This window comes from Dendropsophus ebraccatus, chromosome 15, assembly GCF_027789765.1.
Source record: "Dendropsophus ebraccatus isolate aDenEbr1 chromosome 15, aDenEbr1.pat, whole genome shotgun sequence".
In the NCBI taxonomy this organism is placed as follows: domain Eukaryota; kingdom Metazoa; phylum Chordata; class Amphibia; order Anura; family Hylidae; genus Dendropsophus; species Dendropsophus ebraccatus.
In genome coordinates, this window is record NC_091468.1 from 4,767,265 (window position 1) to 4,792,570 (window position 25,306).

The window sequence follows — 25,306 nt, forward strand, 5'->3', positions numbered from 1 at the left end:
GACCTGTTGCAATTCGGGACAGAAAAGCTGGACATCTGGCTGCAGCTGGCAAAATTCACTTTCAGCCTGCTGTTATACCCAGCCAGCAGCATTGCATCAGAGAGGGAGTTAAGTGCAGCAGGGGCCATTGTGACCCCTAGGAGGACCAGGCTGTCTTTCTATAGTATGGAGAGGCTTACATTCCTGAAGATGAATCAAGCCTGGATAGGGCAGGGTTTCATCACCCCTGTGCCTGATGTTGACAACATCAGTCAGCACTCAGCTCTCAGGCACTAGCCAGTCTCTATCCAAGTAAAGTCCACAAAAGAATATTCACCCACCATAAGTAATCTAATTTTTTCTCTTTAAAATATCAAGTAATCTTACCCCTTACACCAAAAAATAATAGCATAGTCCTCTAACAAATACCCATAGTCAATTCGGATAAATTTAAACAACCCCATGGTTAAATTTAGTGCCCATGCTGCATAGCCAAGCCCAAAGAACAAGATTATCCAGACACAAATCCTCATGACTATGGTTAACAAAGAGGACATTTCCCTTAGCCGTAGCCATGAGGACTTAACCCCGACACTTGTGCCAAGGAATCTTATAATTTGTGTCCCATTTTTCAGGACACGCATGGTAACTGGACAATAACTCTTCTAGGGGCTTTTAAGATATCACAAGAGTACTTAGAGATCGCACAATGGTTCCTGATAGAGTACTTGTGTAACATTTAAATGGCTCTTGTGTTTTCTTGAGTGGTTTAAAGCTATAGGAATGGTTCTTGATGGGGTTTATATCACAGAGGATGATGTCCTCTAAACGTGAAACTTCTAAAGCTTCTACCAGCAGCTATTTGTTGCTGAAAGGCGGGTTACCTAGCCTTATTTGTAGTGCATTCATCCGTGAAAAGTTAAACAGCTGTTTTTCTGCCACCATCAGTACTATGGGGAGGAGAATACAAAGTTCAGCGCGGAACTACCTAGTTCAACACTGAAACTGCATATGTCCCAAAGTCTACATAGTACTGACCGCCATAAAGATCGGCTGATGGTTTTAGGCAGCAGCCCTGAAGGGACATGTAAATGCACCATAAGGGTGATATTTTTTGGGAGTGACCAAAGCAAGGGTGGGAGGGTCAGTACCATGCCCCATCAGGGGTATCTCCCCTGGAGACAGCCTTAACACCTTAAGAGATGCATCGGTTGCATCTTGCACTTTGTTGAATCGTTAACCTAGTGTTGATATGTATGCATGTCCTGGAAAAAGCCTGAGTGCTGCCACCTCCAGGTCTGTGTTCTAGGCCCCTCAGGGTTGAAGAAAGTCTAAGTGCTGCCACTGCCACTTCCAGGCCCATGTTCTTGGCCTCTCAGGGTCAAAGAGTGACCGAGTGCTGCCACAGCCACCTCCAGGTCTATGTTTAGGCCCCTTAGGGTTTAAGAGTATCTGAGTGATGCCACTGCCTCCTCCAGATCCACATTCTAGGCCCCTCAGGGACAAAGATAGTCCAAATGCTGCCACTCCTACCTCCAAGTCCATGTTTTAGGTCCCTCAAGCCAGAGATCCCTGGCTTGACGTATATCCCTAGTCCCAATTTAAAATTCCTAGTTAGAAGAAAAGACTGACTTTAAGGGAACGCTACATTGGAAAGGTGGTATCAGAGAGATGCTGTGCATATCCTTTCTTCCCAGAATTTCCAGTGGAGCATGAATGGCCTTTAGGCCTTCATATGTCATTAGGATGCTCTCCTTAACCCCTTAACGACAAAGGGCGTATATTTACGCCATATTTTCGGTAAGGGCGTTCAGAATGGGGCCGCGGAGGCGACCCTGCTCTGAACCGCCGCGATCCCAGGTACCTGCGGGACAACATTACCGGATGCAGCTGTCAACTTTGAGAGCTGTATCTGATTACCTGATTAGCGGGCACGGCGATCGGACCATACTCGCTAATCAGGTAATCAGATACAGCTGTCAAAGTTGACAGCTGCATCCGGTAATGTTGTCCCGGTGGAGCGATCTCCGTATCTTCAGCCGGCTGGGGTCTCCACCAAGATGGCGCTGATCCCAGCTCAGCACTCATTTGTTTTCGGCTGCAGCAGCCGGAAGCAAACGAGTGCCGATCTCATTGATCTATGCTGCAGATCTATGCAGCATAGATCTCAATGAGAGATCAGAGTGTATTTACTAGAAGTCCCCCAAGGGGGAATAACCCTAACCCCAGGGGAATAACCCTAACCCCAGGGGAATAACCCTAACCCCAGGGGGGGAATAACCCTAACCCCAGGGGGGCTTCTATTATAAGTGTAAAAAAAAAAAAAAAAAAAAAAAAAAAAAGTGTTGTTGTCAATAAAAAGCCCCCTCCCCTAATAAAAGTTTTCATCACCCCCCCTTTCCCAGGTTATAAATAAAAATAAATAAATAAACATGTTTGCTATCGCCGCGTGCGTAATCGCCCGAACTATTAATTAATCACATTCCCGATCTCGCACGGTAAATGGCGTAAGCATAAAAAAATCCCAAAGTGCTAAATTGCGCATTTTTGGTTGTATCAAATCCAGAAAAATTGTAATAAAAAGTGATCAAAAAGTTGTTTATACGCAATCAAGGTACCAATAGAAAGAACACATCATGGAGCAAAAAATGACACCTCACACAGCCCCCTCACACAGCCCCATAGACCAAAGGATAAAGATAAAGAAAGATTAAAGCGCTATAAGCCGGGAATGGAGCGATTTTAACCCCTTAGGGACCAAGCCTGTTTGGGCCTTAATGACCAGGCTCATTTTTCAAAATCTGACCTGTCTCACTTTATGCGCTTATAGCTCAGTGATGCTTTAACGTATGCTAGCGATTCTGAGATTGTTTTTTCGTAACATATGGTACTTTATGTTAGTGGCAAAATTTGGTCACTGTCTTGTGTGTTTTTTGTGAAAAACATCAAAATATAATGAAAAATTTGAAAATTTTGCACTTTACGAACTTTGAAATTCTTTGCTTCTAAAAAAAAAAGGCACATGACAAAAATTAGTTAGTAAGTCACATTATCAATATGTCCTCTTTATTCTGGCTTCATTTCGTAAACATATTTCACTTTTTTAGGGTGTTACGGGGCTTAGAAATGTATCAGCAAATTATCAAATTTTCATGAAATTTCCAAAACTGATTTCTTTAGGGACCAGTTCTTTTTTTAAGTTGATTTAGGAGGCTTGTATACTGGAAACCCCCATAAGTGACCCCATTTTGGAAACTAGACACCTTAAAGAATTAATCTAGGGGTATAATGAGCATTTTAACCCTACAGGGGCTGGAGGAAAGTATTCACAATTAGGCCGGAAAAAAATGGAAAATAGAAATTTTCCAATAATATATTTGTTAAGATTAAAGTATCTCATTTTCATAATAAACATGAGAGAAAATGCACCCCAAATTTTGTAATGCAGGTTCTCCTGAGTAGAACGGTACCCCATATGTGGGCATAAACCACTGTGTGGGCACACAGCGGGGCTCAGAAGGGAAGGAGCGCCAATTAGCATTTCCAGTTCAGATTTTGCTGAAGAAATTTCTGAGCGCCAGGTGCGTTTGCAGAGCCCCTGTAGTGTCAGCAGAATAGAACCCCCCCAAAAGTCACCCCATTTTGGAAAGTACACCCATCAAAGAATACATCTTGGGGTTTGGTGACCATTTTGACCCCACAGGTATTAGAGGAAAGTATTCAAAAGAAGACAGTAAAAATGAAAAAATAGAATTTTTCCAATAACATGTTTGTTTAGTTTGAAATTTCTCAATTTCACGAGAAACAGGGGAGAAAACTCACCCCAATATATGTAAGGCAGGTACTCCTGAGTAGAACAGTACCCCATATGTGGGCATAAACCACTGTGTGGGCACACAGCAGGGCTCAGTAGGGAGGGAGCGCCAAGCATTTTCAGTGCATGATTTTCCTGAAGAAGTTTCTGAGCGCCAGGTGCGTTTGCAGTGCCCCTGTAATGTCTACAGAATAGAACCCTCTCCCCCAAAATCACCCCATTTTGGAAAGTACACCCCTCAAGGAATTTATCTTGGGGTGTGGTGACCATTTTGACCCCACAGGTATTGGAGGAAAGTATTCAAAACTAGACCGTAAAAATGGAAAAAATTTAATTTTTTCAATAACATGTTTGTTTAGTTTTAAATTTCTCAATTTCACTAGGAACAAGTGAGAAAAAGCACCCCAAAACTTGTAACGGAGGTTCTCCTGAGTACAATGGTACCCCATATGTGGGCATAAACCACTGTATGGGCACACAGCAGGGCTCAGAAGAGAAGGAGTGTCATTTTAGTTACAGGCAATATGTGGGTGTTTACTGGTTATCTGGGGTGGTAATAGACAATCTCAGGGTGTTTACTGGCTATCTGAGGTGGCAGCAGGCAATCTGGTGGGGTTATGGGCAATCTGGGGTGGTTACGAGCAGTCTGTGCCAATCTGGGGTGGTTACGGTCAATCTGGGGTGGTTACGGTCAATCTGGGGTGGTTACGGTCAATCTGGGGTGGTCACAGGCAATCTGGGGTGGTCACAGGCAATCTGGGGTGGTTACGGGCAATCTGGGGTGGTTACTGGCTGTATGGGGTGGTTATGGGCAATCTTGGGGTGTTTACTGGCTATCTAGGGGTGGTTACTGGCTATCTGGGGAGGTGACGGGCAATCTGGTGGTGTTCACTGACTATCTGGGGATGCAACTGGCAATCTGGGGTGGTGACGGAAAATCTGGGGTGGTGACGGGAAATCTGGGGTGGTTGCGAGCAATCTGTGGTGGTTACAGGCAATTTGGGGTAGTTACAGGCAGTCTGTGGCAATCTGGGGTGGTTACGGGCTGTCTGGAATGGTTATGGGCTATGGGGGGGGGGGGATACGGGCAATCTGTGGAGATTACGGGCAATCTGTGGAGATTACGGGCATTCTGGGGTGGTGACAGGCAATCTGGGGTGGTTATGGGCTGTCTGGGATGGTTATGGGCTGTCTGGGATGGTTATGGGCTCTCTGGGATGGTTATGGGCTGTCTGGGATGGTTATGGGCTGTCTGGGGTGGATACGGGCAATCTGGGGTGGATACGGACAATCTGGGGAGGTTACAGACAATCTGGGGAGGTTACAGGCAATCTAGGGTGGTTACAGGCAATCTGGGGTGGTTACGGGCAATATGGGGTGGTTACGGGCAATCTGGGGTGGTTACGGGTAATCTGGGGTGGTGATGGGTAATCTGGGGTGGTTACAGGTAATTTGGGGTGGTTACAAGTAATCCAGGGTGGTTACGGGTAATCCAGGGCACTTGACTTTGGTGACAGGCGTAAAAAAGTGTCGGCACCATTTGGAACAAGTGATCAGTGGTATATAGTATATACCGCTGATCACTTGTACTAGGACCACACCGGGTGGTCACCGATCATTGCCCCATGCTCTCCGCCACCTCCTGTGGTGGAAAGAATGAAGCTTGGATCATTTTTAGGAATCCATGACTGTGAACAGAGTCTGTTCACAGTGATGACGGCGGCCATCTTGGATCAGATGGCCGCCCAGGGAGGGGAGGGTCAGTGGCCAGGTCACTAGGGTTAATTCTGGGGATGGGGGGACATGTTTTCATCTCCTCTCACTGTGGATTCACGGTGAGAAGAGATGAAAGCGTTCAGCTGCGCTGGCAATGCCCGTTACCGGTAGCCGCCTTTATACTGATAATAACGGCGATCACCGGTGAGGGGACTGGCCGGGACTGACCCCACACTCTCCCCCAACCCCTCAGCTACCTCCGATAGCTGAGAGGAGGAGGCTGCGGGCATTACCGGCGCCGCTGCACTATTCTGCACCATCGCCATAAAGAGCTGATGGCAGAAGAATAGAGCCCATTAGTGATCGCCGTAAAAATCCGTATCGGCGGTCACTAATAACATAACACATGTATTCTCTGGGTCACTACGGTTACGGCGATACCACATTTGTATAGTTTTTTTTAACTATTACCGCTTTGGCGCAATAGAAACTATCTTCCTAGCCAAAACCCACAAAAACTGTCCCTGCATTGCAAGATCCATAGCGTTCTCATCTTTTGCGCGACAGAGCTGGTTTTGGGCTTATTTTTTGCGGGAAGATCTGTAGTTTCTATTGATACCAAGTTTTATATGTATATGACTTTTTGATCTCTTTTATGATGTATTTTCTAAAGTGGATTGATAAAATACAGCTATTCTAGTACTGTTTTTTTTTTTTTTTTTACAGCGTGTGTCGTGCAATATAATTATTGATATAGTTTTATAGATTGGGTTGTTACGGACGTAACGATACCAAATATGTATAGGATTTGTGTTTTTGATCACTTTTATGTAATGTTTTATAGTGTATGGGGAATGTAATGCATCTTTATTATTGGGGGGCTGGGGGGGGGCTGTGTTGTGTTTGGTGCACACTTTTTTTCACTTTCTTTTACTTTTACACTAGTGTACATTACTGTACACTAGTGTAAAATACTTAGATCACTGATACAATACATTGCAGTACCTGATGTACTGCAATGTATTGTATCATGCCTCATGCTGACAGGCAATAGCCGCGGCCACCCCTGTCAGCATCAGGCATCTCCATGGTGACCCCGGGGACCTTCATTAGGACCCCGGAATCACCATGGAGACATCGGGACCCCGGACGGCACCGCGGGACATCGCGATCATGTAAGTGAACCACGGCGGGTCCACCGGGACCCGTTAGATGCCGCTGTCATGGTTTGACAGCGGCATTTAACGGGTTAAACTGCCCGGAGCGGAGAATCCTCCGCTCCTGGCAGTTACAGGAGGGTGTCAGCGGTCACACTGACCGCTGATCACCCGTCCTGCAGCCGCCGCCGGGCGGTAATTTATTCCGATGCGCCCGCCGTTAAAAGGCGTACGCATCGGAATAAAGCCCATTAGTGGCCGCCGTGAAAAGGCAGCATGGCGGTCACTAAGGGGTTAAGGAACATATATTTGTTAACAATGGTTTGAATTTTTTACAGGCCACCAGATACAAGAAAAGTTATACATGTTACATATCGTTGTAATCGTAACGACTTGAGGAACATATATAACAAGTCAGTTTTACCCCAGGGCGAATGGCGTAAAAACCAAAACCCCAAAATAAACAAAATGCGTTTTGTTTTTTGTTTTTTTTTTCAATTTCACCACACATTTATTTTTTTCAGGTTTTTTTTTCTTTCTGTTTTTTAGGAAAAAATTCAGCCTGTCATTGTAAAGTACAATAAGTGGCGCAAAAAATAAGAGCTCATGAGGGTTTCTAGGTAGAAAAATGAAATAGCTATGGCCTTTTAAGCACGAGGAGGAAAAAACGAAAACGCAAAAATAGAAATTGTCTCTGTCCTTAAGGGGTTAAAGAGAAACTATGGGCCCACCAAGGTTGGCAATTGAAAGTAACCATGTACATAAATGGTGATGTACCCTCAGGATCATTCCTTTATTAATCCAAGGAAGCCTGAACAGCATACTATGCATATTTGGATACTTCTCAATTCATTAAAGAAAATGACAGTCAGTAAAAGTCCACTATAAGACTAGGTTCACACATAATCTTTTTGGATTTTTTTAAATTGTAATTTTGGATAACAGAAGTTATTTGGCCTCAAAATGACAGACACCCAAAAAGACGGCCATCAAAAGGCCAAAAAAGATAGTGTATGAACTTGGCCTATGGCTTCTTAATCTGTTCCCTGCTACATATACGTTTGCTATTCTGTACATTATAATTTAAAACTCAGATAAAACAAACACAGTTCAATTCTTCTCAGTGTGGTAGATTAATAAAGCGGTGGCAGACAGCCCTTTGGAGTAGAAAATGGTGCATGAACGCGTTCTATATTTATATAATGTCTGGCGGACATTTTTTCATGGCTGACAGCTCTCACTTTGGGTGTGATTTAATCTGTCAATCCATAAAAATCGCATGCAACGTTTGCCACTGAGGAAAAAAAAGTGTTGACACAGTATGCACTATTTATCTGGGCATTTTAAGCTATTCTGAGCAGTAAGAATATAAAAAATTACAAGAGGTCATTGCTTGTTTTAGAGTGACAAAACGGTTCTCTTCGGTTTCTCCACTGGGATCTTTTTCTGCTTTGGGAAGAAATATGGCGATGTAAAATACATGTGGCAAGAGTTTCTTTTATGCAACTTATTGTGTGTAAGTCATATGTATAACAATGCAAAGACAGTGGCGCCTCTGTATTCAACCACACGGTATTGGTTAAAGAGGTATTCCCATCTTACCGAATGGATCTTTAAAGATCTACCTAGACTTACTTAGACTTTTACTACACATTTTGGATCTGCCCTGTAGCTCAATTCCAGAGTTGACAGGTCATTTCCCTTATATTAAAAAAAAGAAATGATACGTATGTCGAACAACTTTACGCACTCTACAATGAAAGAATAATACAAATCAAAGCTTTATTAGCCAAAATAATTATACAACAAATCCTTAACCCTGTTAAAAATGTTAAAAAAGGAATGTTTCTAAGGGAACCCCCACAATACATGAGGTCCCTTCAACAACAAACAGCCTATATAATACAGAGGAGAAACCGCCACCACACATGTAGCCAACTCCGGAGTCCATCAAAAAATATAACTGCATATTCACCCAAATCATGAAAGTGCCAATATGAAATATAGATAGCTGTAAACGGACTAACAAAAGTGCCAAGTACATAAATATAGAAAAGAAAGAGAAAAACTTTGGGAGCGGTAACGTCTTCTGTGTGAACTAGTCCTTAGAAATGGTGAACTTACACTTGGTGAGTGGTGAGTACATAAATATAAATGTGCAAAAAAACTAAAGTATATGTCAACACATCTTATGGTCAACATCTCTTATGACATTATCTCCCCACTTAACTTTTGGACACCTCGCCAGAGCTTGCCCTCTATGCCTTGGTGCTTGCCTTTCCTTTCAAACTTTTTTTTTTTCTAAGTTCGAAGAAATCACTCGGACCCTGAGAGATCAGAAGCATGGTTAAAGCGACTCTTTACCGGCTATCTGCCCCCCCCCCCCCCAAAAAACTGCTTGTACCGTTGGATAGCTGCTTTTAATCCACAATCTATCCTGGGGTCTGTTCGACAGGTGAAGCAGTTATTGTCCCAAAAAAATCCACATTGAAACTTGCAGCCCTGTGTCAGATTGGTGTGGCCTGAAATGTCTGTGCCCCAGGCCTGCACCACTTCTCTGTTCCTTTTCCATGCCCTCATCATTAGGAACACCCCAGGCAGGATTTCTCCTAATCACCGCTCACCGCACCGCTTAGACAAGTGATGAATAGGCCAAATCCAACCCAGGGCCATTCCTACTGATCAAGAGGGCAGGAAGGAGGGACAGAGAGGCGGTGCAAGCCTAGGGCATAGACACTACAGGCCACACCGGTTTGACACAGGGCTACAAGTTTAAAAGTTGTTTTTTAGGACAATAACTGCATCACCTGCCAAATGGATCCCAGGACAGATCTTCGATTAAAAGCAGCTATCCGGTGGTACAAGTGGTTTGGAAGGGGCAGATTGTGGGCACAGAGTCGCTTTAAGGCACCCAAAAAGACATTGTAGGAACGTCGCCAAATTGTCTAGGTTTTCATGGCCTAAACCTGAGCTTTGTTATTAATGGAATTAATGTTGATATAAAACAAATATGGCTGCCATGTTTACGATCTCTACAGGCCTAATGTTTTCCCATGCTCTTTGTGCCCTCCTCTCTGTGGATATACCTGGTTAGCATTGCTGTAGGGTATGTCTTCTAATTAATGATTACTATTCTTAAGCTTTCTTGGCAGCTGAAGTAGTGGACATTTGGCAGACTACATCTGGCTGAGTTTCTAAGACTCTAAACTAAGTACAGCATCTGGCGGATTTCATGCACCTAACTATTTATACCATATTGTCATTGCAGTCTGTCATCACTTCAGGTAAAACGCAATTCTGTGTGAAACACAGGTGATAACACCCACAATCCTAACCCTATTTATATCCACCTCGCAATCCGCAATTGAAAACTAATTTTAATTAACAAGAAAAGGAATTGTTGTTGTTTGCTCTTTAAAATAATTACCAGTTCTAGTCTATTCTAGGTTAGACTATACAGGGTTGTATAGACAGGGTTATCCTATGATTAAATACCATATCTATTGTATAGATCAACAATTAAGTTTAATAAGAAACTGAAAACCTTAAAGTGAACCTAAACATTTACTTAAACCCAGAAATTTCGAAGTGACATGGCGAAGTTGGGATCAGTATGGTCCAGATATTAAGACGTCCACCTATTGCTAAAGAGAAGGGAATGGAGCGCGATTAGTGGCTGATCAATTCTTTAAGTCAAGACCTAAATTCGCCGGGCACGCATCGCCGAAGCTGATGACTGCAGTATAAAATAATAAAGTATTTACTTACCTTACCACATTCCCAGGTGTCCTCGGGCCTTGCGGGTGTTCTCTGGCCTTCCCCTATCTCTCCAGCTGGGGTTCTGCCTTCGGTTCCCTTCTGGTCCAGTCTATGCACTTACAGGCTGCTCAGCCAATTATTGGCCGTGACAGGACTGTGAAAAGTTGTTGGCTGAGCGGCCTGTTAGTGCAGAGACCGGAACAGAAGGGAACAGAAGGCAGAGGTGCAGCTGCAGAGACCGGGGAAGGCCCGAGGACACCCGGAAGGCCCAAGGACACTTGGGAATGTGGTAAGGTAAGTACTTTATTATTTTAAGGGCTGCACGGACTTCGCTAATGATGTCAATGAAGCTCTTGCTGCCTGACAGTCAGCCCACGTAATTGCTCTATAAATGCGCACCAATTCAGCAGATTGGCGCTCGTTTATACTTTATAGTTACACATTACATATTATCAACTGGGAGAAAGGGAAGTGGACCGCTGCTATGTAGAGCCCACCCTCAGCAGTACAGATTAGAAGAAGCATTAAGGAGGAAACAGGAAAGCAAAAATGGTGTAATTTTAGTGCGAACAACAACTATTCGCAGCCATTGGCTACATTTCCACAACGTCTCTTTTTAGTCGTTTGAGTCCAAATAATGGCCATTATTTCACAATGATGGTCGTTATTGTACAAATCACAGCTGTCATTATGAAATAACGGTCGTTATTTCGACTCAAACCCCCCAAAAGACCTTGTGGGAACATAGCCTTTCCATGATCTCGATTATGTGCTTTACTTTTTGTTAAAAAAACAAAAACAAACCAATAATCACAGCAGGGCTTCAATAAGTGTACTAAGTGCACAATAAGGGTCCTCTTCCACGGGCCAAGGAGGGCCCGATCAACGATGTAAACGAGCGACGATCTGCTAGATCGCCGCTCATTTACTGGGCCTATTCCACTGGCCCGATGATCGTTGAGCAAGGGCTGCATACATTACCTGTCCAGGCTTCTTCTCCGCGCTGTCCTCATCCCCGGGTCCCGCTCGCTCTATCTTCAGAATGGCCGGTCAGCTGACAGGCCACACTCAGCCAATCACAGGCCACGGCGGTCCCGGCCTGTTATTGGCTGAGCGCTCCGTCAGCTGACTGGCCATTCTGAAGATAGAGCGAGCGGGACCCTGGGATGAGGACAGCGCGGAGAAGAAGCCCTGACAGGTAATGTATTACTGCCACTGATCGTTCTCTCTATTTCACCGAACGATAATTGGACGAATCGGGCCTAATGGCCGATTATCGTTACTGTGGAATAGGGCCCTAAGTGTACTAAAAGGCATCATTATGCCTCCAGCCACAAGAGGCCCAAACCCCAGGGTTGTGGCTCACTCTTGCGCTTACAGAGCCAAAAGACAGGGGGAAGGGAGCACCACTGTGGCCTGTAGCCAGTATGTCGTCGTCCCCCCCCCCCCCCTCGATTTGTATGGTCAGGAAACACAAATTTGGGGGGTAAACTTTCTCTTAGAAAAGTCTTTCACGAGAATAGATCACAGTCTTGCCCCCTCTCACCGATTGTTATACCCAGATGTCTCACCACTGTACAATGAACAGGGCTGTAAATAGCTGGCTCCATTCACTATTTAGTGGCCGGACCTGGTTACTGGTTAATGCCATTCATTGGAACAGGAGCTCTGCTTCAGTCATTGCCACTAAACATTGGAAGGAGCCAACTGCTTCTATCCCTGTTCACTCTTTAGCATAGGCACGGAACAGCCGATCAGTCGAGATGGTGAGTGTTGGCCCACCACTGATCAGTGACTGATGACTTATCCTGAGCATAGCTCATCGGTCTTTTATGCCCAGAAAACCCCTTTAAGATTTAACTTTTCATAGGCATTTTAAAAAAGGAAATGAAAAACCTGATTGGTTGGACTGCCACTCTACTCTCGCTCTGTTTGGCTTGATATATTTCCCACCTGATCTCTATATGAGATACAATAAAGTGGGAGTACTATATATTGTCCATGTTTCCATCTGCGTAGCATAAACCTTATATGCTTTAACCACCTTCAAAACTTTTCCGGGGGCTATTAGGACAGCAAAAGATTGGAATAGTTTGTTCTTTTCCAGCCTTGATTGATTTGGACATTGATCTCTGGATATTTTCTCCTACTTTAATACTCTTGTGTTTAAGACCTATTATGAGATCTAGGACACTGCATCGGGCAGGCTGATATTTTTTAAATATTTATTTAGAAAAAGAAAAAACATTTTTCTATCGTGATTGACAGCTTCCATTTTTACTGCATAGTATAATTGGCCATCAGGAAATGTACCTGCTTTATACGTTTCCTTATTTGATTTTAAAATGAATTTAGAACTATATTTCTATGGAAAGCATCCAAAACACCTCACAAAGCTAAAACGATTATTGCTCTGTGCCGAGAGGGACCAGAGGTCCAGAACAGATCTCTTCACAGATGCATATTAAAGGAGAAGTCCGGGGTTGCAATTACTTTTGGAAAAGGCATGGGCGGGGGGGCAACATAATAACCAACACCACTCACCTGTCTCCATGCCTGTCCAGCACCGGTTCACCACTATAGGACCCCAACTGGCTTCCGGGATCACAGCCGACATCACAACTGATTGACAGCTCGCTCAGCCATCATCACAACTCAGGAGAAAATGCCTTCAGGCAGGGGTCCTGGGCCTTCTGGCATGGGGATTCGCAGGCACGGGGAGAGTAGTTGCTCCTTATGATGTTTCCCCCTGCCCCTGATGGAGTTTAAAATAAATAAAAAAAAATGCTGGATTTCTCCTTTAATACTCAGCACTTTTGTAGACCAAAACTAAAACTAAGTGACATTGAGTTTTTGGGGTACTTGCTGAAGGGGGTGTCTGGAAAAAGGAGTTTTTTTTTTTATATTGTTTTGGAAAGCTATACTCACCTATCCACCAGTCACCGCTACCTTCCAATTCACATTGTGGTAAATAACTGTCCACAGCAGTGCCGCCCGTCAGTTATAGGATATGATCAGTTCCTGTTGGGACGTTGCATCAACAAGAACCGAGGAGGAGCTGAGGCATTGAAAAGAGCCAGGAGGTAGCAGTGAGCAGTCGTAAGTGTAAGGAGCAGGAGCTGAGGCATTACAGCAAAATGTGCTCTGGTTGGCCACAGTGCAAAATCTGTCACATTGCCCCATACCTTGAGACTTTGTTCAAACATATTAAAATAAAAGCAGAATATGTCCTTCATTTTGGGGGGAAAATATGACCATATAACAAAAAAAAAAAAAAAAAAAATAAGAAAAAGGCACTCTATAGAAAAATAATGTCTGTACTTGATTATAATTACCAAGCTCATTAGTTATGAGCCTGAGTTTTGCTTTTATTTCCCTTGTGGTTGTCAGCTATAGATATCAGTGTATGGAGCAGGATGATGTCTCTGATAACCAGCAACGATATGCGGTTAATAGCATCAAAAGCTAAGGCTAGGTTCACACTATGCTTTTTCTGTCCATTTAACTTGTGGATTAAAATGGATGCTGTTGTATGTTGTATTGCTGAATCCATTTTCCATTGACTTTATTTAAAAAAAAGATCCTTTTATGTTCACACAAACATGGTTAATGTTAGAGCTGTCACTGGCAGCCGCATATGCTCCCGGGCTGTGGCTTCTCTTCCTGACTTTCCAGCGGTGCCTCCTCCTCCCACTCAGGCAGGTGTACACATACCCAGTTGGCCTGTTTCCAGCAGCTATCTATAGCCCCTATTATACGGGGCGACTGCGAGAATCAAATGTTTGCTCCTCATTCCCTGTTCACTGACGCTGCTACTGCACACGGTGGCAGGGAGCGGGGGAGTACAAGGGGGGCTGTGGAGAGGCGCGGGGGGGCTGCCCGGGTGATCGGCAGCCCATAGAAGATAGCGGTGGTCTGCTTCAACAGGGCGACAGCAGCAGATCACTTCTATCACAATAATTTGTCATTGTTCATGTCTGCTGATTGTTGCCTTCTTTTGCACGGGACGATTATGGGCCGTTATGGCCGAATACAGCCAGTAATTGTTCCGTGTTAAGGGCCTTTAGTGTTCCTCTGCTCATGTGATCTCTCTGCACTCTGCTCAGATGCTGGAAGCAGGTCACCTTCTACTAGTTCATGAGACTACTGGTCCATGAGCCGCTGCAGCCCAGTGTACGCTAATGCCACAGTGCTCCTGTGGTGTCCCACCACTGGTGTTTTTTCTTTCTCCTATGCACCTGTCACAAAGTCCTCACTTCAGCATACGTGGTGATAAGTTATTCTAAGGTTTCACCACTAGGTGTCAGTATTGTCTATGTATTTCTATGCACAGCTTTAGTTAATGAGTTTACTGTTTAGTACCATGTGTTTTGTGCTGTGAGAGGCATACAGACGCCCCTGTAGAAGGAGTTTCACAGGTGAAGATGGAAGAGACAAAAACCACAGTTCCTGCTGTAGTTAAGCCAGGGCCTGGCTGATGCCAGGACCCCTGTCAGGGACAACGAAGCCAGTGTAGTCTAGACACCACAGTGTATAGATACAGCAAGAAACAACCAGTTCCTTCATAGCTTCTACTATATCTACTATGCCGTGCTAACCACTTTAAAGGGAGAGGTCACTGAGGAACACCCTAATCCATGCTGGAAACATGTCTAAAAGGAGCAGGGTAGTATCATGAAGCAAGTGAAAGTAGCCTTGGTAGAACAAAGCAGCCAGTACTGAAGGTCTACGTATCCTATCGCACAGTGCAGGTAATTGGGACACCCCTGGACTGGGGCTTGTAGTACCCTGACAGGATGGGCAGCTCGCAACTATAGGGCAGAAGGTGGTCAGACCAAAGTTTAAACACAGCTACAAGTAAACACTTCACTACAAAGTATATGTTCAGGTTCTGGCAGAGTAAACAGCTACTTTGGGTTGAGGGCTCTTTTGACTCATGCCTCCCCTCTGTTCTACTCCTCCAGCACCACTACAACTACCTCTCCTCTCAAGCACTAAGTCATATTCTTATGCACCAGCACCTATACACACTAGACGGACATTTTGGGTTATTTTTCCACTTTCTGTGGGTGGCAGTACCGATAGTCCGGTGGGTCACTTGCCACTCAGGACTACCGTTACAAGAGCCCAAGGGGCCCTCTACAACTGACCATTTGGGGAACACAGACAGCCACATAAACAAGCAGGTATCCACAGGTAGCCCTGGTCATAGTTCCTCATTGCTTCCTACTCCTGGAATACGGGTGATGTCACCGCCAGGAGAAGTAAGCAACGGGAAACTACGCCCGGAGCTACGTGTGTCGCCAGTAGTGGGGATGCGAGGTATTAGCTAGACTTTGGGGCATTTTATTATGATTCTCTTGGACAGAATAGACCTTTAATGATGGTGTCCATTTAACCTCTTGTAAAATGAAAGTCGAGGTAAGATGTTCTTAATTCGATAGAGAGAAAATTGTTGGGGCTGTTCAGATACGTATGTGCCCTTTAAGTTCGATAAACTGTTTTTATTGCTACAAAAAAATACATTACATACATATATACTCACAGACAGAGTTTATTATTTGTATGATAGGTTACGTTTATTATTATGTGCGTTCATTTACACCTGTGCTGACTGTATGAGAAGTGTTTCTCAGTGGTGATGGCGAAGATTAGACGTTATTTTAGGACATGATATTGTTCTAAGGGGAGACATTCTCCCCAGCCCGGGGGGGGGGGGGGGTACGTTTCATCAGGGCCTTGCTCTTTAATACAGCATGCAGGCAGGTAAATCACAGGCGCTAGAGTTTTGGCTTCCAGTAAGCTGATAAGACCAGCAGAATCTTCTGCTTATACTGCGCGGCTCTAAGGGTTCTCCAGAGAGTCACAAAGTCACTTCAAGAGTTATACTGCTGGATATTGATTTTTAATAATAACAGCTCCTGTATATATATATATATATATATATATATATATATATATATATTTGGGCAGGATTTTCTGTTTGTGAAGAAAAAGTTGCCATTTGATTTCACAGCTTTATTAACTCAGAGGAACAATGAAATAACACAAGTGTATAATACATATGCAAAATCTCCTAATACATATAACCACCTGGCGATTACATTAGAGGAGTCATCCCACACTTGGGGTGGAACTCAGCAAATTTCAGCTTCTATAGTATCAGTAATGATGGCCGCAAATAATGATCATGGACATGATTTGTACCCAGGGGCACAGCTAATGTCTCTTGGGCCCTGGTGCAAGAGGTCATCTTTAGCCACCCCTTCCTCGTCCAAGCGATGCTATTGGTATATCTCAAGACCGATATTACCAATAATACCAGTATATAGGAAATATCACCATACATATTACCACCATACTGTTACCAACCAAATCCTGTATACTGAGACCAATAATGTCAATAATACCAGTATACAAGCGGCAAATATTACCACCACAACCACCACCACCAGATTACAAGCAACAAATATTACCGTCACATACTGCCTAACACCACCGCTGCTACTGAATAATCCCCTATACACAGATCACTATCACCTCATCCAGTCATATAGAGGTACCCAGCTCTACACAGGCTCTGTACACCATATACATTACAGTGCAGTTATATCAGGTGATTCACAGGGGACGTCTTCTCTCTGATCTTCCCTTTTCATCTTCTTCTCCATCTGTCCTGGGCCATTATGAGAACTTCTCAGAGCCACGAATCCACAGAATCTGCCAGACAGACATATTAGGCTCCTTACACTGACACCATCCGCATCTCTCTTCAAACTGCACATCTGTACTGTCCCCTTTGTGCCCTCATTTGGTGGGTAGGCCGACTCTATATGACGCCCTAATAGTATATGCCCCCCTCTGTGTAGACCACTATAGTACATGCATCCCTCTGTGCATGCCCTATTGTTCCCACCCGTGTAGTCCCCCTTATAGATGGCCCCCCAATGTTATCCCCGTATAGATGGCCCCCCAATGTTATCCCCCTTATAGATGGCCCCCTTGTGTTGTCCCCCTTATAGATAGCCCCCCCTATGTTGTCCCCCTTATAGATGGCCCCTAATGTTTCCCCCTAATAGATACCCCCCATGTATCCCCCTTATAGATGGCCCCCTTGTGTTATCCCCCTTATAGATGGCCCACTTGTGTTTCCCCCCCTTATAGATAGCCCCCCCTGTTATCCCCCTTATAGATAGCCCCCTTATAGATGCCCCCTTATTATCCCCCTTATAGATGCCCCCCTGTTATCCCCCTTATAGATGCCCCCCTGTTATCCCCCTTATAGAAGACCCCCATTATCGCTCTTATAGATGGCCCCCATGCATCCTCCTTATAGACTGCCCCCATTTAATCCCCCTTATAATAGCCCCTTGTTATCCCCCTTATGGATGCCCTTATGTTATCCTCCTTATAGATGCCCCCATGTACCCCCCTTATAGACGGCCTTCATGTATCCCCTTATGGTTGGATGGTCAGTGGAGAAGAACAGCAGTATTAGGCTTATTTTGTGTCTATAATTAGTTTCCATTGTGATGTATACTTATTTTGGACATTGTACAGACAATCCTATATGTTCATCTGTGATCACATAAATATTTTTGAAAAACATGAGGAAAACATAAAAAAGTGCCAAAAATGCTCAATAAATCAAAATGCACAGATAGATGATAGATAGATAGATAGATAGATAGATAGATAGATAGATAGGAGATAGATAGATAGATAGATAGATAGGAGATAGATAGATAGATAGATAGATAGATAGATAGATAGATAGATAGATAGATAGGAGATAGATAGATAGATAGATAGGAGATAGATAGATAGATAGATAGATAGATAGGAGATAGATAGATAGATAGATAGATAGATAGATAGATAGGAGATAGATAGATAGATAGATAGATAGATAGATAGATAGATAGGAGATAGATAGATAGATAGATAGATAGATAGATAGATAGGAGATAGATAGATAGATAGGAGATAGATAGATAGATAGATAGCTAGATAGATAGATAGATAGATAGATAGATAGATAGATAGATAGGAGATAGATAGATAGATAGATAGGAGATAGATAGATAGATAGATAGATAGATAGATAGATAGATAGATGATAGATAGGAGATAGATAGATAGGAGATAGATAGATAGATAGATAGATAGATAGATAGATAGATAGATAGATAGGAGATAGATAGATAGATAGATAGATAGATAGATAGATAGATAGGAGATAGATAGATAGATAGATAGATAGGAGATAGATAGATAGATAGATAGGAGATAGATAGATAGATAGATAGATAGATAGGAGATAGATAGATAGATAGATAGATAGATAGATAGATAGATAGATAGAAGATAGATAGGAGATAGATAGATAGATAGATAGATAGATAGATAGATAGGAGATAGATAGATAGGAGATAGATAGATAGATAGATAGATAGATAGGAGATAGATAGATAGATAGGAGATAGATAGATAGGAGATAGATAGATAGGAGATAGATAGATAGGAGATAGATAGATAGATAGATAGGAGATAGATAGGAGATAGATAGGAGATAGATAGATAGATAGATAGATAGATAGATAGATAGATAGATAGACAGATAGATATTAGAGATGAGTGAACCTGGAGCATGCTGGAGTCCATCCGAACCCGATCTTTCGGCATTTGATTAGCGGTGGCTGCTGAAGTTGGATAAAGCCTTAAGGCTATGTGGAAATAATGGATATAGTCATTAGCTGTATCCATGTTTTCCAGACAACCTTAGAGCTTTATCCAAGTTCAAAAGCCACTGCTAATCAAATACCGAACGTTCGGGTTCGGATGGATTCAAACTCGAACCCGGTTCGCTCATCCCTAATAGATGGGTAACAGCGCTCCGATGTAAAGTGAATTCAGGGATTTATTTCAGCTCATAGGAACAAAAAATAGCAATGTTTCAGCGCCACAATAAGCCCTGTTTTAAAGCTACGAACACACCCCTGCAAGCAGGGTATTTATTAACACGTGCATAGTTACAATTCATCAGTGCATAATTACAAATCATCACATATTGGTGCAAAAAATATATGAAATCACAGCAAAAGTAAGTGCAAAAATATTATTCTATAAGGGGATCATGTCCCGATTGTGAATACATGTAGTCAAATAGTGTATATTAAACTCATAGGGGGACATTTATTAAGTCCGGCGTTTTCTGCGCCGGCTTAAAAATGTCCCCGCTGCTCCAACAGTACGAAGATTTATGGAGAAGCTCAGAGCTGGAGTAGGTTTCCTGACTATTTTTGGCGAATAAAATGCTGAATTGAGCGGACCCAGAAATGGATAGATAAATAGATAGGAGATAGATAGATAGATAGATAGATAGATAGATAGATAGATAGATAGATAGATAGATAGATAGGAGATAGATAGGAGATAGATAGGAGATAGATAGATAGATAGATAGATAGATAGATAGATAGATAGATAGATAGATAGATAGATAGGAGATAGATAGATAGGAGATAGATAGGAGATAGATAGATAGATAGATAGATAGATAGATAGATAGATAGATAGATAGGAGATAGATAGATAGGAGATAGATGATAGATAGGAGATAGATAGATAGATAGATAGATAGATAGATAGATAGATAGATAGATAGATAGGAGATAGATAGGTAGGAGATAGATAGATAGATAGATAGATAGGAGATAGATAGAAGATAGATAGATAGATAGATAGATAGATAGATAGATAGATAGATAGATAGAGTAAAAAATAAAACTGCGGCACTCCGGGCTTAAGGTGCAAACTCAGTGATGAAAAATGTATTTAGAAAAAACACACGTAAAAACAGCAGCGACATTTCAGTCCTTCCATTTGGACTTTTCTCAAGCTCCAAATGTAAGGACTGAAACGTTGCTGCTGTTTTTCCATGTGTTTTTTCTAATGGAATAAATTTTTCACCTTAAGCCTGGAGTGCCGCAGTTTTATTTTTTACTTTATTTAGGCATAGACTTTTTGGATCAAGGTCTGACAGCTGGCACCCAGCATTCATCTATCCTCTGAGTTCCGCAGTCCATAACTTGCAAACTAATTGATGGAGTTGTCTCATATTTGGTAGTGTACTAGTTTGTAGTTCCGGCAGTCACCACACAAGCGTTGTATTGTTTTGTCAGATGACAGTCGCTGGATAGTCTGTGTTGTGTTCGTAGTTGCACCTAGTTACTAGAGTAAACATGGCTGGCGCAAGGCTTACATTCGATGAAAGGAAGTCGGTTTTGAAGTGGTATTTTAAGTACGAAACTAGTGATGAGGTTCAACGGCAATGGCGAAATGAGGATCAAACAGGGCCACCGACACGTTTAACGATTCGTTGCATTCTGAACAAATTTGAAGCCGAAGGCTGTGTTAAAGATGTACACAAACAACGATCTGGACGACCTGTAACAGTAGCAAGTCCAGCTAACTCCCGTAATGTGTTACAACATTTCACTCGCTCACCACAGAAGTCTTTGAGACATTGTGTCCATGAAACTGGAGTGAGTCGCTCAAGTGTTCGGCATATTTTAAAGACAGCAAAGTGGAAGTGCTACATCCCTCGATTGCTACACGCAATGAACGAGGACGACCCAGATCGTAGAATGGAGTACTGCGGGTGGTTTAACAACATGGTGCGCAACAATGACGAGTTTGCAGAGATGATTGTGTGGTCTGATGAGGCACAGTTCAAACTCAATGGTACAGTAAATCGCCACAATTGCATCTACTGGGCTGCCGAAAATCCGAACGTCCATGTCGACAAAGCCGTGAATTTGCCAGGAGTAAATGTGTGGTGTGGGTTGTCGTACCGGGGCTTGATTGGGCCATTCTTCTTTGACGGCACAGTTACCGGTGAGGTGTACCTTCATAAGCTTCAGACATCCATTTTACCTGCCATCCGAGACCTGTATGGAGACGGAAGATTTTACTTTCAACAAGATGGTGCCCCAGCCCACTACCAACATCGTGTTAGGGCGTGTCTCGACGAAAATCTACTAGGAAAATGGATAGGCCGTAGAGGTGCTGTGGAGTATCCACCATGTTCCCCTCTGGACTTTTACCTGTGGGGAACACTAAAGGACGACGTTTATCGACAAAAGCCGCGCACATGGGATGAACTTCGAGAATCCATCGTACATTCATGTGCAAATATCCAACGGAACACGTTGCAGTCAGTAGTTCGTGCTGCAGTTCGGCGGCATCGCTTGTGTGTGGATGTGAATGGTGACTATTTTGAACACCTACAGTGATATCTGTAAGTTGGACTTTAAGTTAAACTTTCACCAAATATGAGACAACTCCGTCAATTAGTTTGCAAGTTATGGACTTTTAAACAGTGGATACATTTTTTTTGGACCACTCTGTATTTATGCATATAAATATATTAGGATATGAGGCTGAATTCATAAACTGTTACCAGCTAGTATACGCGTTCACACTCGGGTAATGTAGAAAATATTTTGCATTCTATAAACTCTTCCGCATGTACTTGATCATTTTGTTATTGTGAACATAAAACAGTAGGAGCCTGTGTTCTAGCAGCTGGCCCAGTCATTCCTATCTGGAAGCTGTTCCACTTCTGGAAGTGACTGCAAGTTTTAGCACTTAGGTGTGACAGTGGATGTGAAGCTGCTCATAACAGAGCAATCACATTGTGTTCATTGTGAAGTCATTTGTTTGGTAGCAACAAGAACTTCAGCTAAATATAATTTAACTGTTACTTTTACTTTAGCGCTTCACTCCTGCATCTCATTGCCACAAAGCTTCCGATGGAGGATTTGTGATATACAGTGCTAATAGCGTATGCAGCAACACACGGGATGTGCAAAATGTACAGGAAACCGAAAAGAAAAAAAAAAGTGGTGATAATAAAGGAATCAATTAAATGTGCATTTCATTAACTGTTACGCATTCTCCCAAGGATCAGGGATGTGTCATTGTGTCTGTAAATGTATAAAAAAAATCATTCACTGGGGCGACATCAGAGCAGCCGACATTATTCTCTGTGTAGCTGGAGATAAGATTTGGACCATAATAACTTTTTCTTTACAGTATAAACAGCTAAAGATATGTAACTGTTTTGTGACAAGGACTTGTGCAACCCTGCAGTTCTTGATACCGCCATTGGTGGCAGCAGAGGGATCTTGTTACCACATATTGCTGCCAGTCAGTCAGTAAAGTAAACTTTAATAAATACATTTTAAATAATAATAATAATAATAACAATAATAATAATAATAATAATAATAATAATAATTATTATTATTATTATTATTATTATTATTATTATTATTATTTGATTTGCCTGAATACATCTTAAGCTAAAGCATTCCTTACCCTTCTTCACTCTAAGCTAGTCTTCAACTAACTGGACTTCTTCTCTCTGGGGAGAAAGGCTGAGGAGTCTCCTACCAACTATTTGGAAAGTTTTCAAATGTAATAAAACAGTGTCTGGCCTTCCTCTCTCAAAATCAAATCACAAAGGGCAACAGTAGTTGGCAGAGTAATCGCTAGAGATGAGCGAGTACTATCATGCTCAGGTGCTCGATTCTCGAGACGAATATATCCCGATGCTCGGGGGCTCATTTCGAGTAACAAACCCCATTGAAGTTAATGGGAAACTCGAGCATTTTTGCAGGGGACCAAAGCTCTGCACAGGGAAGGTTGTGTGAAAACCTGAAAACCTCAGAAAATGATGAAAACACCACGGAAATGGACAGGAAACAGCAGGGGCAGAATGCACAGTGAGGATAGGTATAGATGAACTACAGATCCCAGCCAGCCAAGAGAATGTCAGCAATAGGACAAATTGAATATTGACAGTTGCACTACAAGTCCAAGCTAGCAGCCAAAAATAGCAAAAAATATATATGTTTTAAAAATTTAAAGCCCTTAAAAGGACTGTTGGGTTCTTCGTGTTGGATTCCTGCCTAACCACACTCTAATTCCCTGCCTAACACTCTCCCTGACAGACAACAGCTCTCTCCCTATCCTGCCTAGCCTGTGTCTGACGTGAGCATAACAAGACCTGATTCTTATATGTCCAGGACATCTGATCTGGCCAGCCAATCGCTGCTATCCACATGTAGGGTTCCCACGTGATGCTACAAGCGCCCAAAGACTCTCCTGCATGATGATTGGCTAAGAAAAAGCTGCTAAACATGCAGGAAGAGGAGCAAGATGCTCGTCCGTGTAACGAGTACCATCAGGTACCCTAATATTCGAACGAGTCCCAAGCTCGGACCAGCATGCTCGCTCATCTCTAGTAGTCTCACACATAAATTGCAAAAATTAGTATAGCAACAGAAAACCAACATTTTTGGGACAGGACAAGGTAGTGAGACCCTGCACTCTTATACAAGACTCCCTTCCAATGAGTCCCAGATAAATATTTAGGATCTTCCAGAAAATGCATGATCTTAGCAGCCGTCATACACTGCATAACTCATTTTTATCAGGATACCTTGTTACCAAATTAAACATGTTGCTATTTTTTTTCCATTGTTTTGTGTCCTGTTCAGTTCTTCTCTCTATTAAAATGTACAACTACCGATTGTGATCCAATTTTGTTCATTTTGCAGTCAGTTTACAATGAGAAGTAGATCTGGGACTGCAGGGAAAGGAATAGTGAAGTTTTACGTGGACGGCCATATGCTGCGGAAATATGTTACTATTCCAGAGGAGATGGCAGCCAAGTGAGGATAAAACAAGAACTGACGCTCCCACTTGTTTATAATACTATAATGTACAGCCATGAGTTCTCAATGTGTTCTTTAATTAGGAAACCATTTACAGAAACATCTTTATCTCCTTACACTTTATTACATGATGTTTCTGTTTATTGACAAAACTTTTGTTGTTGCGAATGGCGGAAAAAGTCAGAGAGAGAGAGAGATGGGGCGTGCTGTAATAAATGGCCGTACAGTCGGGAGATAATTAACTATAACATTTTATTTACCTTGTTAAAGTTTATGTACATTACATTCTGCTCTTTAGTGCGGATACAATGGGAACGTCAGGCGGCAATTAGTTTTTTTCGTGTCATAACAAATGGTATTTGCATTTGCATTATTATTCTGCTTATCCACGTTTAGGATTTAATTTTTTATTACAACTTATTATTTGTTGAAAATATCTGTTGAATACTTTTTATATTGCATTGCATCCTAAAGATTTACAGAAAATTATAGTCAATTTCTGGTTTCATATTTGGCCTGTGTTCCCACAACATTTTTTTTTTTTCATGTAAAAAACAGCTTTTTTTTTTTTTTAAACGTTAGAAAACGGTGTGTGAACATAGCATAAAATAGTAAATATCCGCACTTCTTATTGAGTCAGTTTGTATGGTGAATCCTTTCTTCAGGAGGAGTACCTTTTATGAAAAATAACTCTTGACGTATCATCAGACATAACCCGCAAGAGAGTCTAACAGCACCTAGGAACTTGGTTCAAGAACAGCTTGTCCCATAGGTTTGATGGATGCGTGCTAGAAGGCTTACTATCCCAATGTAGGCCAGAAGTAGACTTGAAAAAAGGCTTAGTCCAACAGCATCCATAATACAATCAAACTGAAGTGTATATTACGTAGCCAGGTACAGGAAAATGCATATGTAAAATAAACTATAGTATGATTGCTTTACGGATTCTGGCATGGCATCAGAAATGTTAAACGTTATTGACCCCACTGGGTACACAGATTTTTTTTATTTTCTTCTTTAAGTTCCAGCTGACCATACAATGTATATGGCAGATCCCACACTTTTCCTTAATTCCAGAAATTGGTGGAGTCAGGCAGTTGTATGGCAGCCCAGAGGAGACAGAGGTTGGCTCAGCA